Consider the following 19893-nt stretch of genomic DNA (forward strand, 5'->3'; position numbering starts at 1 on the left):
ACAGCGAAATAGTGAACTTTGCTGCGTTTCTGCCATTGCAATAGCCTGTGTGGCTGAGGTTTCATCCCAGACCAAGGGAAACACACCTGCAATCGAATCCCCGACTTTTTGGACTTCTTGTGGGAAGTAGCTGACAACTTACAGAACGATGATGAGCGCTTGGATCGGCTCTACAAATGGTCCTGGGACCTTCCCTGTCACTGGGAATGTCATGGAGGCAACTGGCGTCAAATGACCAGGAGTTTCAAGTTACAAGGAACGCTCCCTCAGCGCCTTAGGGTTCATAGGTGGCAGTCATCACAGGTCTCGGAGTTGTGGTCTGATCAAAGCACCAAGGGCAAACCAGGTGGGGGATCTGTCGCAGACGTACCACAGGACTTAAACACCAGTTTTTTTTTGGGGGGGGGGGGCATACAGGCACATACACAGTGGGAGACAAAGAGTGAAAACAAAGGTTGACAAAAAGCTGAAAAACAGTTGTCCAAAAGTGGACTGCGGTATTTCACTTAGGATCTGAACTAACTGACGTGGAAAAAAAAAAAAAGAACAGTGGTCAACGTGCTGAGGTGGCACCTATACAGGCACTGCGCAGTTCACTTCCAGCCGACGTGGAGCAAAAACCAACACGACCTACCGGTGTGCAGAGGAATTGCTCGAAAAGTTGCAGATCCAGTTTAATGCCTGGGGACTTTTCTAATGAAAGGAATCTTCAGTTAGAAGCCTCTCTCAGATAAGCCACTTTACATTCCACGAGAGGAGGTTTATACAAGTTATAAGGGACTGTTTTCGACACTGCACTATAATTGGCGGGTGAGTATGGATACCATGTACGAGTGTTGTAATCTGATGCCGGTCCAGTGGGATGCCTCGCAATCTGTTATGGCATGTTCAGTTTAGTGAATAAAACTTTAAAATGCCCAATTCATCCCTCCGCCCACCCACATCAAGTCTTTCTAGGTGGACAAGAAACAACTAACAAATTATTTCAACTCAACAAAATATCAAAACTATCCCACTGCCTCTACCACATGTGATGAGGCACACAGTTGAAATCTTACATGATAGGAGCTGCAGAAAGAGTGAAGCCAGTAAAAAACAACTCTGGGTAGTTCTGGTATAGGAGCCTTCTTTTCTTGGGCCATGCAAAGTGCAGTGTCCCATTCACTATAGTTTAAGAGGCACACAATAATGGCACATGGTGGAACGGCTAAAGGTGGGCACTGCATAAGCACCGGATGCGTATGTTCCACAGTAAAGACCTCTAAAAAAGCAGATTTCTTGAATAATTCAGCCAGTATCATTGTCACAAAACTTTCTATTTTGCCCATATTCATGGTTTTGGTGATGCCCAGTGCCTGTACATTGTTTTTTCTTCAGTGGGCTTCCAAAGTTTCATTTTTAGTTTTGATTTCAGGCAGTTCTCGACTACAATTGGTTAGTTGAATGTCATGTACTTAGACTTTGTCCTCACAGTCAGTTACCCCTCATTTCACCATATAAATTCTCTCTGCCATTCTCTCCTTTAGTTGGTCTACGCGCAAAGACAATGAGTCGTTCTTCTCATCTATGATGGACAGGCCAGCTTTTAGGTCTAGTAGAATAGCATTATTACCAGTGGTGTCTAGCTTGCCATCGAGGTGTGGTAACCCCCATATCTGTCTTTTCTTGTTTCATCACACCTTTTGGCTTCTGGTCAGACCCTTTTTATCTCCCAAAAAACGCTGTGCATGTGGTTAAGGATGCATATTGGCTAAACCTACAAGTAGAAAAGTTAGCCGAGTTAAAGAGAGCTTTATATCAGTCAAATGTCATTATGAATTTGAAAAATACATGGATTTGATTTTATCTCCTCGAGCATGCGCACTTTACATTAGATTCAGGTAAGGATCGCTACCACTATGCGCTCTTACTTTCAGATGGTCCCACCAGGACAGTCACTTAGATTCATGTCCAATGGGTTGTGGAACTGTTGAATGTACTGCCCATGTTTTATTCCATTCTACCGCTTAATCTAAGCAGAGGGCTCAATAGATTACACCACTCTGCAGATCCATGGGCTTCAGTAATCGGCTCTTAGGATTTGCAGAACAAACCCCCATGAGACTGTGGCATGTTCACTGGCAAAAATTTTAGATGCAATTTGGCATATCAGAGCAAAGTGTTTGGGGGGCAACTTGTAATGCACTACATTAAAGCTGAATCAAGCCTGAAGACATAACCAAAAATGCAGTATTCTACATATAATTCTGGAATGTCCAATGCCAAAGTATGAACTAGACTTCTGTCCCTTTTCGAGCCTTCCTTGTAACATCTGACTATATTTTTAAACTTACTCATACTGCACTTTTACCTCTGTATTTTAATCTGTTTAGGTAGAGGATGTTATATTACTGTCTTTTTATATTTCTTAAAGTGTATTGTAAAATGTGATTTTATGGACTTTGTCCTCACAGTCAGTTATCCCTCATTTCACCATATAAATTCTGTCTGCCATTCTCTCCTTTAGTTGGTCTACGCGCAAAGACAATGAGTCGTTCTTCTCATCTATGATGGACAGGCCAGCTTTTAGGTCTAGTAGAATAGCATTATTACCAGCGGTTTCCAGCTTGCCATTGAAGTGTGGTAACCCCCACATCTGTGTTTTCTTCTTTCATCACACATTTTTGCTTGTAGGGCAGTTTGGATTGGTAGTGATCTGGTTTACTCGTGTTTAGTTTCAGGGGCTCTACTGGTTTCAGCGTCTGATCAGATCAGATTGATGCTAGAGTGACAAAACTTTCACATTCACTCCATGTGTATGGCTTTTCTTGTGTGCTTGCACTAGTGGAGCTTTACACTTGCTGAATGAGCAAAACCCATTCCACATTCACTGCATGTGTATGGGTTTTCCCCAGTGTGTGTCAGATAGTGTCTCTTTAGATTTGTGGAGCGACAAAAGCTCTTTCCACATTCACTGCATGTGTATGGGTTTTCCCCTGTGTGTGTTCGCTGGTGGCGCTTCAGATGTGTAGGTATACTAAAGCCCTTTCCACATTCACTGCATGTGTATGTTTTCTCTCCTGTGTGCCATCGCAGATGGGTGGTTAGGAATGATGCATCAGCAAAGCTCTTTCCACATTCACTGCATGTGTATGGTTTTTCCCCTGTGTGTGTCAGATAGTGTATCTTTAGATTTGAGGAGCGAGAAAAGCTCTTTCTACATTCACTGCATGTGTATTGTTTTTCCCCAGTGTGTGTCAGATAGTGTTGTTAGATTTGTAGAGAGACAAAAGCTCTTTCCACATTCACTGCATGTGTATGGTTTTTCCCCCGTGTGTGTCAAATAGTGTATCTTTAGGAGTGCAGAGCTACTAAAGCTCTTTCCACATTCACTGCATGTGTATGGTTTTTCCCCTGTGTGTGTCAGATAGTGTATCTTTAGATTTGAGGCGCGAGAAAAGCTCTTTCCACATTCACTGCATGTGTATGGTTTTTCCCCAGTGTGTGTCGAATAGTGTATCTTTAGATTCGTACAGCCTTTAAAGCTCTTTCCACATTCACTGCATGTGTATGGTTTTTCCCCTGTGTGTGTCAAATAGTGTATCTTTAGGAGTGCAGAGCTACTAAAGCTCTTTCCACATTCACTGCATGTGTATGGTTTTTCCCCCGTGTGTGTCAAATAGTGGCTCTTTAGATGTGCAGAGCTACTAAACCTCTTTCCACATTCACTGCAAGTGCATAAGTTTTCCTCTGTGTGTATACGCTGATGGATCTTGACAACTGATAAACAAGCAAAGCTCTTTCCACGTTCTAGATTAATGTTCCGCATTACAAGTAGTCAAACGCTTCTTTGTTTGAACATTCAGATGTCTGCTTCACTATTCATGTTTTGTATACCTATGGTCCCTTTCAACAGACTGGAAGGTCCAGTCAAAACAGTGTTTATGATGGACTAGCACCACAGCATTGATATTATGATGTTAGAGAGGGGAGCACTGCTGTAACTACGCAATAAATTTCTAAGATAAAGGGTGGTATCTAGCATGTTTTAATATTGGATGTGTTCTGCCAGTGTAATTGTTGTGATTTTAATTTATTTGGATGTTTTAGGTCTGGCAGCATGGATGCCTTCAGCCTCTTGAAGCTACCGGCTTGCACTTGATGTTCCTGCAGGATACGCCTATTCATGTACGAGTTTCTGTGTCTTCTGCTGAGTTGTTCTATTTCGAATCAGTGTTTGGCAACATTTCTGTTTCTTGAGTATCAGACCGCTTCCCAGTATTGTCATATTTTCTTCAGTACTCTTCGTCATATTATGTTTTCAGGAATCTCCTCTCAAATCCACAAAAGCAGCAAAAAGCACACTATGTCTCTGATGAAATATAAAAAAATTAAATACTTGAATAAATCTCATCCACTGGTAATTACTCTAGGCAGCAATGCAGTCCATCTTTTTAGCTGACTGTGCCACTATAAACAATAATCATTCTTATGGAAATCAGCACTGATCCTGCTCCAAATAGAAAATATCCCAGTATGTACCAGAGTCCACAGTCATCTGAATAGTAACATAAGCAACAACACATAATGGTTTTGACCTTGTTGGCCTGCGTTAGTGAGTTGTGGCTTAAGGCCTACGGCACAGCAAGACAATGAATTAATACATTTCACTTTATCATGTTCACAGCTCAGCAAAGAACAATGTTACCCTGAACATAAAACACAACACAGCTGTCTGAAAAACAGAATCATTTTCAGGACAAAAAGCAAATCCTAGAGGGGGAATGAGAATTGGGTGGCATGTCAAAGTGTATGACGTCTGTAAGTTCACTGGCAAAGATAGTGGCCTGGCAATGTCTATATCATCCCAAAGCACTATTATTGGGGCTACCACATTTCAGTGTCTTAATGTGTGCTGGATGCACAGAGATGTGTTGAATATTGCTGTGTTTATTTGATTCCACACAAATAGTTTGGAGGGAGGGCAGTTCTTACTGTATGCAACCTTACTCTAAGCCACTAAGGGGGTCATTCTGACCCTGGCGGTAATTACCGCCAGGGCGGAGGTTGGCGGTAGCACCGCCAACAGGCTGGCGGTGCTCCGCCGGGCATTCTGACCGCGGCGGTACAGCCGCGGCCAGAAGCGGAAAGCCGGCGGTGTACCGCCAACTTTCCGCTGCCCATGGGAATCCGCCATGGGGATTCTGACACCCCATACCGCCATCCTGTTCCTGGCGGTTCGCCCCCCAGGAACAGGATGGCGGTATGGGGTGTCGAGGGGCCCCTGGGGGCCCCTGCAGTGCCCATGCCAATGGCATGGGCACTGCAGGGGCCCCCGTAAGAGGGCCCCACAAAGATTTTCACTGTCTGCTTTGCAGACAGTGAAAATCGCAACGGGTGCCACTGCACCCGTCGCACCCCTTCAACTCCGCCGGCTCAATTCTGAGCCGGCTTCCTTGTTGACGGGGCTTTCACGCTGGGCCGGCCGGCGGTCTTCTGGCGGTTGCCCGCCGGCCCCGCGGGAAAGCCAGAATGACCGCCGCGTCTTTTGACCGCGGAGCGGTCTTTCGGCGGGAACCGCTTGGCGGGCGGCGACCGCCGACCGCCGCAGTCAGAATCACCCCCTAAGTTGGCATGTGCGAATTTCTGTAAAAACAGTCCACTGTCCTAAACTACTGTCAACCATATGAGGTGCCACTAGATTTTGGTGTGCTACATGTGATACTCAGATCAGTCAGGAAGCAACCAGATCTGCTAATCCGATCCAAGTAAGATGTATAAGACTAATGGAAACCGACGTGCACAAGTTAAAACAAGTTCTGGAGGTCCCAGATTTAAAATGACACTGTGTTCTTGTCTTCCAAGTAGCTGCATGAGATAGGTCTGTACCAGTAAAACAGAACAGTAAAAACACTGAAAGGTGTTTAAAGAGACCACAACAATTTCTGTATTTACCCTGCTATCAGGTAGGAGAAGAAAAGCCATGCACTGTTAGACTGATAAGGCTCAGCAAGTAGCTTAAAGTTGCTGCTCACTGGAGTATTTCTGAAAAAATTCCCGGGCAGTGTATAGGAAATGACCCTAAACTTGATGAGAACCTGGGTAGATGAGACAAAATGCTGTGTATTGTGATGTATGTCTAGGAAATGTTGCTTTCCTGAAACACAACAGAGCTTGGTTATATACTCGTCAGTTTTTCTATAGAGTACCCTTGAGAACAATTAGTTTTTACTGATTTAGAGCTATTACACTTTGTAAGTATGTATTAGGCTATAATTGATGACTTATTGGTTTGGTAGATAAACCACTTCATACTATGGGGATTATTACAACTTTGGAGGAGGTGTTAATCCATCCCAAAAGTGACAGTAAAGTGACGGATATACCACCAGCCGTATTACGAGTTCCATAGGATATAATGGACTCGTAATATGGCTGGTGGTATATCCGTCACTTTACTGTCACTTTTGGGACAGATGAACACCACCTCCAAAGTTGTAATAACCCCCTATGTGTTTTGCTTGTATTTAAAGATTATTAAAACAAAATACAAAAGAATCCATCAATGCACCAGAAATTGGGAGCTTAGAGATCATCAAACAAAACTCAGAATAGCCAAAGAAACTTATAGTGCTTTGAGGGAAGCAAGCTACTTCTAACTGCTGCATTCAGTGCAACTAAAACTATCACTTAGAAAATCTATTGCTAACTACAGACTTGTCCTAACTCAACCTACAGCTCTATTTAATGCTACTCACAAAAACAGCAGCAGTGAGTGAGAGAAGGTATGAATCTGAAAATATTCAACAACTAACCAACCACAACGACACCACAGGCACTGATCACCATACAAACCAAAAGGCAGCATACTACATTTGAATAGTAACCTGCAGACCCAGAAGCACCGACACAACCAGCTCCTAACCACAAACCAAACATATCCTAAAATGCATGAGTTGATGTGAGGTTCAAGATGCAACCCTCCAAGGCATGCTCTGAGGCAGATCACAACAGGGCAGACGGCAACAGGCAATGATTTAGGGACACAGTAACTTGGGGCCAGACACATAAAAAGTGAAAGTAAAAATAGCAGTACTGCGATGAGCATTGAGTGGCAGGCGCTGTTTTAAGGTCAGGATACAGGGACCCTCAACTGAGAAACAAAACAATGCAATGGCACATTCGTTAAACTCTGCATTAAATGGCAATTTAATTGCTTTATGCCACACTATACAAAACCTTTAAAACTTCCATCATGTGCCAGTCTTTGCTATGTTATGCCCAGTATTCCCTGCTCCCAGTCATAAGGCAGTCATTAATAAGATGTGACCACACACTGCATCATACTGCTGGGGCTTGGTTATTTACACAATAAATGTACCCAAGGCGCAAAATGCTAGTGAAATCTATCTGGCCTATAAAGAAATTCACTCCTCAAATCTACTCCTTAAATGAATTATACGTTTGAGTAAAAACGCATCAATAGATTTCTATTTTGTTTTAATAAGACTACCACCAATTAAGTGTTTTGGAACCATGCTAAAATAAAACATTTTGTTATAGAAAGTGGTATTATTCTTATCTGTACAAACCATACTAACACATAAATGCTATGTAATTGGTAATTTCAGGTAGCTTAATAATCACTGCACACATAGCAAGCTGCAACCCTTGTAACTGTACAATCTGCTCTGAAAATTATTACATTAACAGTGGCTGTATCAACACAGAGGGGTGCTCCATGACGATTTGTGCACAGACCCCACTGTCCTTATACCCAAGGCTGTGAAACCTGCAGATAGGTAGGACTCCTATAGGATGATATCTCTGCTTAATTCGGATACCAAAATCCTGGCTATTGTACTGGCAAACCGATTAAGAGGGGTAATCTTGGATTTGATACACCCAGGCCAGAATGAGATTATGCCACATTGATCGACCAAACTTAACCTTTGATGTGTTTATAACAACACTGCTGCAGCAGAAGAGCTAGGGCTCTGTTGGTGGTAGTCTCACTGGACACCAATAAGGCGTTTGATTCAGTGGAGTGGCCCTTCTTATTCGGCAATATGAGGAAGATGGGATTTGGCCCCAACTTTTTGAAATGGGTCAGGTTGCTCTATACCAGTGGTTCCCAACCTGTGGTCCTGGGACCCCTGGGGGTCCGCGAAGCCTCGTTAGGGGGTCCGCGACTGCAAAGAAAATTAAATGATATTAACAGATTAGGTCCTCATTTTCCAGTAATGGCTCAGTGGGGGGTCCCCGGATTCCAATTATGATTCAGTGGGGGTCCCCAGGCTTCACCAATGATAAAGTGGGGGTCCACAGAAGTCAAAATGTTGGGAACCACTGCTCTATACTAACCCTACGGTGCAGCTCAGAGTCAATGGGAATAGAAACAAGCATTTACAATGCAACGAGTCTCGCGTTTGGTCATGTTAGAGCTGATCGCGTTGTAAACTCCTAACCCGACTTTTCACCTATCGGGCAAAAGTGCATTTGTGAACAGAACCCGAAAAAGTGAAATTAACTATGTAAAGCGCTCGACTCCTGCCAAGCGAGATCGCGCTCGTAAATTAGAGAAAAAGAAGTCCACAAGCCCGATGGAAAACAGCGAGCCTTGCATGTTTTCTGTACTTGCCCGCTGCGCTCGAGGAGGGCTAGCCACCGGAAAAGGCATGATGTATGCTTGCCTTCGACTAATGAAAGCAAGCAGATTTTATTAGGCAAGCCCACGAACCAATAAAAAACATTGACGTGAAGTTGACAGGGCTCCGAGCACTTTTCTAAATACAAAAGCATCTCGCTGCGATACGCATGCGTGAGCACATGCAACGCAGGCTCAACCCTAAAAAGGCATGAGGCAGGGCTGGCCCCTATTACCACTGCTATTTTCCCTAGTGATAGAGGCGCCGGCGGCATGGATTTGAGTCAACACCCAAATCTTTGTACTGGAGATGCGATCACACATGGAAGGAACAGCTACCTTTCTATGCAAATTATATTCTATTACACCTAGCCCACACAGACAAATATTTTTTTGTGGACAGGTGAGATCATTACTTTTTATGGGAAGTTCTCCAGCCTTGTGATAAACTGGGAGAACTCCCTGATATTCCCGATGGGTCAACTGAGAAGTTGAGGGGTGCCTCCCCGTGTCATGAAACGTTGCCACCCACCACTTTAAATACCTCTTGGGTCTGTGGATCTGAAAAAAAGATGATACCCACGATGAGGATAACCTGATCGTACTGATTAACAGGTTTCACAAAAAATGTGAAACAGTAGAGGGCACTACCACTGTTGGGAAGGGCAGCAATATTTAAAATGATAGCAGTGCCCAGAATCACCTTCATACTGCAGAGAAGCCCATTATGCCTTACCCAACACTTCCTTCTTCCTTGTGATAAAAAGGCTCCTGAGGTAACTGCTCTTGTTAGCGGGCCCACTACAAATAGCACTCCAAACAGTCCATCGGTGCACCTACGATGGGGGTATAGCACTACCTAATGTAACGTTTCTTACCTGTATGTGTAGTTTAACAGCTTGACGAGTTCATAGATTCATGTGTTGTGCGTTATTCTACCATCTAGTTTTTGGGTCCAGATATTTTCTATTTTCTCAAACGTCCTTCTTCTTTCTCTATGTTTGTTTGTTGGCATCGATGGAACCTCCATTTGGTGTCTTTTTGTGATGTCTTTCCACTTCCTCTGGAAGTCTCCACTCAACTTTGTCTTTTTTATGTTTTTTTTTCTTGTTATTTTCTCTTTACTTTTCCATTTTTTTGGCCGAGTTGGATGGGTCACTTGTGAATCCAGAAATTCTTTAAACTTCAAAACTACACCTACAGGTAAGAAACTTTACATTTTGCAGCGTAAATCTTTTCTGGATTCACACGCTGTGCATTGATTTTGAAGCAGTTTTTTTATTCTGGTGGTTGGGGTGAAGATTGATCATGATTTCAAAATAAACGTCTTAGCACTCCTTGTCTCACTTACCTTCCTTGTTCATTTGTATATCAATACAATAATGTTTTGTACTGAAGTCCAAGTTGTTGTCATGAAGATTTCTTTTAGCGGGGTTAAACCCCGCTAAAAAGTCACTGAACCTCCTTTTTTCTTTGTTGAGTGCGCCCCAGGCACACTAGGGAACGCCTATCCTGCATTTACATGACATGATTGCATCAGCTGTGCAACCCACCTTGCAACTGTACTTTGTGATACTGCCTTCCCTCGACAGTTCTTTGAGAATGAGACAACCAACTGTAGAGATTTTCTGAAGTGTTTTGTTTTTTCAACATAATACGTGACACGTCTAGCATCCAAAGTGTTCAGACTCCTTTCTGCATATGTTTTAGGATTTTGAAAGAAACTAGGTGTCAAAAGGCTCTTACCAATTGCTTGCATAAGAGCAGATGCGAAGACTATTTCCAATTCCCTACCTAGAACACTATCTGTTCTCAAATAAGACTGAACAACAGAAGCGCTCCAAGGGGGGAAAGAGGATAGGAAGACAAGAGGAGACAGCCTTGTAGTCACTGGTTCCTTCTCTCCTGTATGTTTTCTATCTTCTATGTGTAGCGCATGTGATATCCCTAATTTGGTTTCTTATTTTTGGAGTTTTAGGATCTGAAAAAGAAATATAGCCGTTATCACATTCATTGCCTATTTTGCTAATTAAACCTTTTTTTTTAACTCTACAACTTTTGCATACCCAATATGACTAAGGCAATTGCTCCTCTTCTATGTGTGTATGACGTTATATATGAGAATAAGATGTTGATTTAGAAAAGTAGATGAATGTACTTCTGGGATATGATGAAGTGGTTTGGAGCGATCATGTGTTGTAGTCCTTTTAAGAAACGAGTCAAGGTGTGGCTTGAACATACAAAGGCTGATCCGGGAACTGAAGGAATGACGATATGGCCAAAAGGTACCTCTTAATTGTACCCAGAGCAAAGGATTAGTGAAAGGACCAACAAGACTTCAGAGAAGGGTGCAGAAAGAGGATCAACATGTTTGGGAACACACCAAGGCACAAATTTGTCCCAATGGCAGGAGTGTACTGTCTAGGTTGAGGTATGCCTGACTGCCAGAATTACATCACAATCTCATTATTTTTTTAAATGTGTTTATTGAATTTTTGTAATAAACAAGAACATACAGAAAAAACATTGCATAGAAATGTACATCAGAATATGAAAGCAAGTTTTAGATCATAGAAAAGCTCTGAAGTCTAGAAAGGTATGACAAAGTGGTCCCATGGTATAAAACAATTGCAGGGCTGTACAGAAATATTACGTGGTGAGTTGTTGAGTTGACCTACAATATATCAATGGCACACTGTTCAACTTCGGATTCCAGGGTGAGCAAGTAGTCTCTCAAAGGTTGCCAGACATCTTTTAGCCTACAACTAAGGGGTTGCAGCTGTGCATAGTCTTCACTAATTTCGTCATACTGTGTCATGCTTTTGACTCACACAGAGTCTGTGGGGTACGTCCGCTGCCCCAGCGTAAAGCAAGCACCCATTTAGCAGGTAGTAGTACCACAGAGATAAATCTGCGGGTGGATGTGGGGATCTCACGTGTGTATCCTAGCAGTGCTATCAAGAGGTCAGGTGTGACCGTGGCATCCGTCGTAGTGGAGATGAGGGAGAACACAGTGGTTCAGTATCAGCCAGGCAGGTGCAATACAGCCTAGAGATGAGTCAATCTCCATCAGTGTCGGATATGATGAGTGTTAGTAGGGGAAAGTCCTCTTGAGCGAGGGGGTAAGTAGGCATGCATGAGTGCAGGGTATTTTGGAGTCGTTGCAGTACAAAGTGGTCCAACTAGGAGGCACTCTGAAAATGGACGTTGTCAGTATGCGCAAGGACATGGACTTCCGAGAATACATCTCGTAGCAAGTCCGTCGTATCCAGTCCACAGCGAAATAGTGAACTTTGCTGCGTTTCTGCCATTGCAATAGCCTGTGTGGCTCAGGTTTCATCCAAGACCAAGGGAAGCACACCTGCAAACGAATCCCTGATGTTTTGGACTTCTTGTGGGAAGTAGCTGACAACTTAGATAACAATGATGAGCGCTTGGAGCGGCTCTGCAAATGGTCCTGGGACCTTCCCTGTCACTGGGAATGTCATGGAGGCAACTGGCGTCAAATGACCAGGAGTTTCAATTACAAGGAACGCTCCCTCAGCGCATTAGGGTTCATAGGTGGCAGTCATCACGGGTCTTGGAGTTGTGATCTGATCAAAGCACCAAAGGCAAACCAGGTGAGGGATCTGTCGCAGACATACCACTGGACTTAAACACCAGTTTTGGGGGGGGCGGGGGCTGCATACAGGCACATACACAGTGGGAGACACAGAGTGAAAAAAAAAGGTTGACAAAATGCTGAAAAAAAAGTTGTCCAAAAGTGGACGGCGGTAATTCACTCAGGATCTGAACTAACTGATGTGCAAAAAAAAAAGAGCGGTGGTTAACGTGCTGAGGTGGCACCTATACAGGCACTGCGCAGTTCACTTCCAGCCGACATGGAGCAAAAACCAACACCACATACCGGTGTGCAGAGGAATTGCTCGAAAAGTTGCAGATCCAGTTTAATGCCTGGGGACTTTCCTAATGAAAGGAATCTGAAGTTAGAAGCCTCTCTCAAATAAGCCACTTTACATTCCACAAGAGGAGGTTTATACAAGTTATAAGGGACTGTTTTCGACACTGCACTATAATTGGCGGGTGAGTATGGATACCATGTACGAGTGTTGTAATCTGATGCTAGTCCAGTGGGATGCCTCGCAATCTGTTATGGCATGTTCAGTTTAGTGAATAAAACTTTAAAATGCCCAATTCATCCCTCCGCCCACCCACATCAAGTCTTTCTAGGTGGACAAGAAACAACTAACAAATGATTTCAACTCAACAAAATATCAAAACTATCCCACTGCCTCTGCCACATGTGATGAGGCACACAGTTGAAATCTTACATGATAGGAGCTGCAGAAAGAGTGACGCCAGTAAAAAACAACTCTGGGTAGTTCTGGTATAGGAGCCTTCTTTTCTTGGGCCATCCAAAGTGCAGTGTCCCATTCACTATAGTTTAAGAGGCACACAATAATGGCACATGGTGGAACGGCTAGAGGTGGGCACTGCATAAGCACCAGATGCGCATGTTCCACAATAAAGACCTCTAAAAAAGCAGATTTCTTGAATAATTCAGCCAGTATCATTGTCACAAAACTTTCTATTTTGCCCATATTCATGGTTTTGGTGATGCCCAGTGCCTGTACATTGTTTTTTCTTCAGTGGGCTTCCAAAGTTTCATTTTTAGTTTTGATTTCAGGCAGTTCTCGACTACAATTGGTTAGTTGAATGTCATGCACTTCGACTTTGTCCTCACAGTCAGTTATCCCTCATTTCACCATATAAATTCTCTCTGCCATTCTCTCCTTTAGTTGGTCTACGCGCAAAGACAATGAGTCGTTCTTCTCATCTATGATGGACAGGCCAGCTTTTAGGTCTAGTAGAATAGCATTATTACCAGCGGTGTCCAGCCTGCCATCGAGGTGTGGTAACCCCCACATCTGTTTTTTCTTGTTTCATCACACCTTTTGGCTTCTGGTCAGACCCTTTTTATCTCCCAAAAAACGCTGTGCAGGTGGTTAAGGATGCATATTGGCTAAACCTACAAGTAGAAAAGTTAGCCGAGGTGCCCTCTTTTAGTCTGATAGATAGCTTTATATCAGCCAAATGTCATTATGAATTTGAAAAATACATGGATTTGATTTTATCTCCTCGAGCATGCGCACTTTACATTAGATTCAGGTTAGGATCGCTACCACTATGCGCTCTTACTTGCAGATGGTCCCACCAGGACAGTCACTTAGATTCATGTCCAATGGGTTGTGGAACTGTTGAATGTACTGCCCATGTTTTATTCCATTCTACCACTTAATCTAAGCAGAGGGCTCAATAGATTACACCACTCTGCAGATCCATGGGCTTCAGTAATCGGCCCTTAGCTCTTAGGATTTGCAGAACAAACCCCCATGAGACTGTGGCATGTTCACTGGCAAACATTTTAGATGCAATTTGGCATATCAGAGCAAAGTGTTTGGGGGGCAACTTGTAATGCACTACATTAAAGCTGAATCAAGTCTGAAGACATAACCAAAAATGCAGCATTCTACAGATAATTCTGGAATGTCCAATGCCAAATTATGAACTAGACTTCTGTCCCTTTTCGAGCCTTCCTTGTAACATCTGACTATATTTTTAAACTTACTCATACTGAACTTTTAACTCTGTATTGTAATCTGTTTCGGTAGAGGATTTTATATTACTGTATTTTTATATTTCTTAAAGTGTATAGTAAAATGTGATTTTATGGACTTTGTCCTCACAGTCAGTTATCCCTCACTTCACCATATAAATTCTCTCTGCCATTCTCTCCTTTAGTTGGTCTACGCGCAAAGACAATGAGTCGTTCTTCTCATCTATGATGGACAGGCCAGCTTTTAGGTCTAGTAGAATAGCATTATTACCAGCGGTGTCCAGCTTGCCATTGAAGTGTGGTAACCCCCACATCTGTGTTTTCTTTTTGCTTGTAGGGCAGTTTGGATTGGTAGTGATCTGGTTTACCAGTGTTTAGTTCCAGGGGCTCTACTGGTTTCAGCGTCTGATTAGATCAGACTGATGCTAGAGTGACAAAACTTTCACATTCACTCCATGTGTATGGCTTTTCTTGTGTGCTTGCGCTGGTGGAGCTTTACACTTCCTGAGTGAGCAAAACCCATTCCACATTCACTGCATGTGTATGGTTTTTCCCCTGTGTGTGCTCGCTGGTGGCTCTTCAGCTGTGTAGAGCTACTAAAGCCCTTTCCACATTCAATGCATGTGTATGGTTTTTCCCCTGTGTGTGTTCGCTGGTGGATCTTTAGATTTGAGGATATACTAAAGCCCTTTCCACATTCACTGCATGTGTATGGTTTTTCTCCTGTATGCCATCGCAGATGGATGGTTAGGTGTGATGGTAGAGCAAAGCACTTTCCACATTCACTGCACGTGTATGGTTTTTCCCCTGTGTGTGTTCGCTGGTGGCTCTTCAGATGTGTAGAACTTCTAAAGTCCTTTCCACATTCACTGCACGTGTAGGGTTTTTCCCCTGTGTGCGTTCGCTGGTGGCTTTTTAGATATGTAGCACTTGTAAAGCCCTTTCCACATTCACGGCATGTTTTCTCTCCTGTATGCAATCGCAGATGGGTGGTTAGTAATGATGCATCAGCAAAGCTCTTTCCACATTCACTGCATGTGTATGGTTTTTCCCCTGTGTGTGTCAAATAGTGCCTCTTCAGATTTGCAGATCTATTAAACTTCTTTCCACATTCACCGCATGTATATGGTTTTTCCCCCGTGTGTGTCAAATAGTGGCTCTTCAGATTTGCAGAGCTACTTAAGTTCTTTCCACATTCACTGCATGTGTATGGTTTTTCCCCTGTGTGTGTCAGATAGTGTATCTTTAGATTTCTAGAGCGAAAAAAGCTCTTTCCACATTCACTGCATGTGTATGGTTTTTCCCCAGTGTGTGTTGAATAGTGTATCTTTAGACTAGTACAGCCTTTAAAGCTCTTTCCACATTCACTGCATTTGTATGGTTTTTCCCCCGTGTGTGTCAAATAGTGGCTCTTCAGATGTGCAGAGCTAATAAACTTCTTTCCACATTCACTGCATGTGTATGGTTTTTCCCCCGTGTGTGTCAAATAGTGTCTCTTTAGAGGTGCAGAGCTACTAAAGCTCTTTCCACATTCGCTACAAGTGCACAGGTTTTCCTCTGTGTGTATACGCTGATGGATCTTTACAACTGATAAACAAGCAAAGCTCTTTCCACGTTCTAGATTAATGTTCTGCATTGCAAGTAGCCAAACGCTTCTTTGTTTGAACATTCAGATGTCTGCTTCACTATTCATGTTTTGTATACCTATGGTCCCTTTCAACAGACTGGAAGGTCCAGACAAAACAGTGTTTATGATGGACTAACACCACAGCATTGAAATTATCATGTTAGAGAGGGGAGCACTGCTGTAACTACGCAATAATTTTCTAAGATAAAGGGTGGTATCTAGCATGTTTTAATATTGGATGTGTTCTGCCAGTGTAATTGTTGTGATTTTAATTTATTTGGATGTTTTGGGTCCGGCAGCATGGATGTCTTCAGCCTCTTGAAGCTACCGGCTTGCAATTGATGTTCCTGCAGGAGACGCCTATTCATGTACGAGCTTCTGTGTCTTCTGCTGAGTTGTTCTATGTCGAATCAGTGTTTGGCAGCATTTCTGTTTCTTGATTATCAGACCGCTTCCCAGTATTGTCATATTTTCTTCAGTACTCTTCATCATATTATGTTTTCAGGAATCTCCTCTCAAATCCACAAAAGCAGCAAAACGCACACTATGTCTCGGATGAAATATAAAAACAAATTAAACACTTGAATAAATCTCATCCGCTGGTAATTACTCTAGGTAGCAATGCAGTCCATCTTTTTAGCTGACTGTGCCACTATAAACAATAATCATTCTTATGGAAATCAGCACTGATCCTGCTCCAAAAAGAAAATATCCCAGTATGTACCAGAGTCCACAGTCATCTGAATAGTAACATAAGCAACAACACATAATGGTTTTGACCTTGTTGGCCTGCGTTAGTGAGTTGTGGCTTAAGGCCTACAGCACAGCAAGACAATTAATTAATACATTTCACTTTATCATGTTCACAGCTCAGCAAAGAACAATGTTACCCTGAAAATAAAACACAACACAGCTGTCTGAAAAACAGAATCATTTTCAGGACAAAAAGCAAATCCTAGAGGGGAAATGAGAATTGGGTGGCATGTCAAAGTGTATGACGTCTGTAAGTTCACTGGCAAAGACAGTGGCCTGGCAATGTCTATATCATCCCAAAGCACTATTATTGGGGCTACCACATATCAGTGTCTTAATTTGTGCTGGATGCACAGAGATGTGTTAAATATTGCTGTGTTTATTAGATTCCACACAAATAGTTTGGAGGGAGGGCAGTTCTTAGTGCATGCAACCTTACTATAAGCCACTAAGTTGGCATGTGCGAATTTCTGTATAAACAGTCCACTGTCCTAAACTACTGTCAACCATATGAGGTGCCACTAGATTTTGGTGTGATACATGTGATACTCAGATCAGTCAGGAAGCAACCAGATCTGCTAATCCGATCCAAGTAAGATGTATAAGACTAATGGAAACCGATGTGCACGAGTTAAAACAAGTTCGGGAGGTCCCAGATTTAAAATGACACCGTGTTCTTGTCTTCCAAGTAGCTGCATGAGATAGGTCTGTACCAGTAAAATAGAACAGTAAAAACACTGAAAGGTGTTTAAAGAGACCACAACACTTTCTGTATTTACCCTGCTATCAGGTAGGAGAAGAAAAGCCATGCACTGTTAGACTGATAAGGCTCAGCAAGTAGCTTAAAGTTGCTGCTCACTGGAGTATTGCTGAAAGAATTCCCATGCAGTGAATAGGAAATGACCCTAAACTTGATGAGAACCTGGGTAGATGAGACAAAATGCTGTGTATTGTGATCTATGTCTAGGAAATGTTGCTTTCCTGAAACACAACAGAGCTTGGTTACATACTCGTCAGTGTTTCTATAGAGTACCCTTGAGGACAATTAGTGTTACTGATTTAGAGCTATTACACTTTGTACGTATGTATTAGGCTATAATTGATGACTTATTGGTTTGGTAAATAAACCACTTCATACTATGTGTTTTGCTTGTATGTAAAGATTATTAAAACAAAATACAAAAGAATCCATGAATGCACCAGAAATTGGGAGCTTAAAGACCATCAAACAAAACTCAGAATACCCAAAGAAACTTATAGTGCTTTGAGGGAAGCAAGCTCCTTCTAACTGCTGCATTGAGTGCAACTAAAACTATCACCTAGAAAATCTATTGCTAACTACAGACTTGTCCTAACTCAACCTACAGCTCTATTTAATGCTACTCACAAAAACAGCAGCAGTGAGTGAGAGAAGGTATGAATCTGAAAATATTCAACAACTAACCACAGTGACACCACAGGCACTGAGCACCACACAAACCAAAGGGCAGCATACTACATTTGAATAGTAACCTGCAGACCCAGCAGCACCGACACAACCAGCTCCAACCACAAACCAAACATATCCTAAAATGCATGGGCTGATGTGAGGTTCAAGATGCAACCCTCCAAGGCATGCTCTGAGACAGACCACAACAGGGCAGACGGCAACAGGCAATGATTTAGGGACACAGTAACTTGGGGCCAGACACATAAAAAGTGAAAGTAAAAATAGCAGTCCTGCGATGAGCATTGAGTGGCAGACGCTGTTTTAAGGTCAGGATACAGGGACCCTCAACTGGGAAACAATGCAATGGCACATTCATTAAACTCTGCATTAAATGGCAATTTAATTGCTTTATGCCACACTATACAGAACCTTTAAAACTTCCATCATGTGCCAGTCTTTGCTATGTTATGCCCGGCATTCCCTGCTCCCAGTCATATGGCAGTCATTAATAAGATGTGACCACACACTGCATCATACTGCTGGGGCTTGGTTATTTATACAATAAACGTACCCAAGGGGCAAAATGCCAGTGAAATCTATCTGGCCTATAAAGAAATTCACTCCTCAAATCTACTCCTTAAATGAATTATACGTTTGAGTAAAAACGCATCAATAGATTTCTATTTTGTTTTAATAAGACTACCACCAATTAAGTGCTTTGGAACCATGCTAAAATAAAACATTTTGTTATAGAAAGTGGTATTATTCTTATCTGTACAAACCATACTAACACATAAATGCTATGTAATTGGTAATTTCAGGTAGCTTTATAATCACTGCACACATAGCAAGCTGCAACTCATGTAACTGTACAATCTGCTCTGAAAATTATTACATTAACAATGGCTGTATCAACACAGAGGGGTGCTCCATGACGATCTGTGCACAGACCCCACTGTCCTTATACCCAAGGCTGTGAAACCTGCAGATAGGTGGGACTCCTATAGGATGATACCTCTGCTTAATTCGGATACCAAAATACTGGCTATTGTACTGGCAAACCGATTAAGAGGGGTAATCTTGGATTTGATACACCCAGGCCAGAATGAGATTATGCCACATTGATCGACCAAACTTAACCTTTGATGTCTTTATGACAACACTGCTGCAGCAGAAGAGCTAGGGCTCTGTTGGCGGAAGCCTCTCTGGACACCAATAAGGCATTTGATTCAGTGGAATGGCCCTTCTTATTCAGCATTATGAGGAAGATGGGATTTGGCCCCAACTTTTTGAAATGGGCCAGGCTGCTCTATACTAACCCTACAGTGCAGCTCAGAGTCAATGGGAATAGAAAAAAGAACGTACACAATGCATCTAGAGATGATTGTTCAGAATGACCGAGCTGACCATAATTTGAAGGCACAGTATGTATACACGATGTCAGCATAGTTAAGCACTGTCTTATCTGTTGTTAAAAACTCAATAAAAAGTATTGTTAAAAACAAAGTCCACATATAGTGGTACAGTTTTTAACTTAAGACCATGCAGGGGAGGACTGAAAAGTATGTTTGTTTACAGTGAGAAGTTAGACAAAGTAAACCTGGATCAAGATTGCATGTATCATACGGAGAAACGGTTTGTGAAGGGTTGATGGCAGCAAAGACACTGCCTAATTAAATACCAGGGTGACCTGATAAATGTAATGGTTGGGTTTCCACGTATGAATTTAAGGATATAAAAAGTCTAAAAAACATACACTATAAGGGGTTAGGTTCCTTTTGAAGTAAACATTTTCCAACACTCCCTAGTAACGTGTATGGACATTTTGCATAATAACCAAA

General features: G+C 42.4%; 1 pseudogene; it reads right to left on the bottom strand.

Moving 5' to 3' along the window:
• Window positions 1-19893, bottom strand: part of LOC138249627 (zinc finger protein 208-like) — a 161937-nt pseudogene that overhangs the window by 21787 nt on the left and 120257 nt on the right.

Source organism: Pleurodeles waltl, chromosome 8, assembly GCF_031143425.1.
Source record: "Pleurodeles waltl isolate 20211129_DDA chromosome 8, aPleWal1.hap1.20221129, whole genome shotgun sequence".
NCBI lineage: Eukaryota > Metazoa > Chordata > Amphibia > Caudata > Salamandridae > Pleurodeles > Pleurodeles waltl.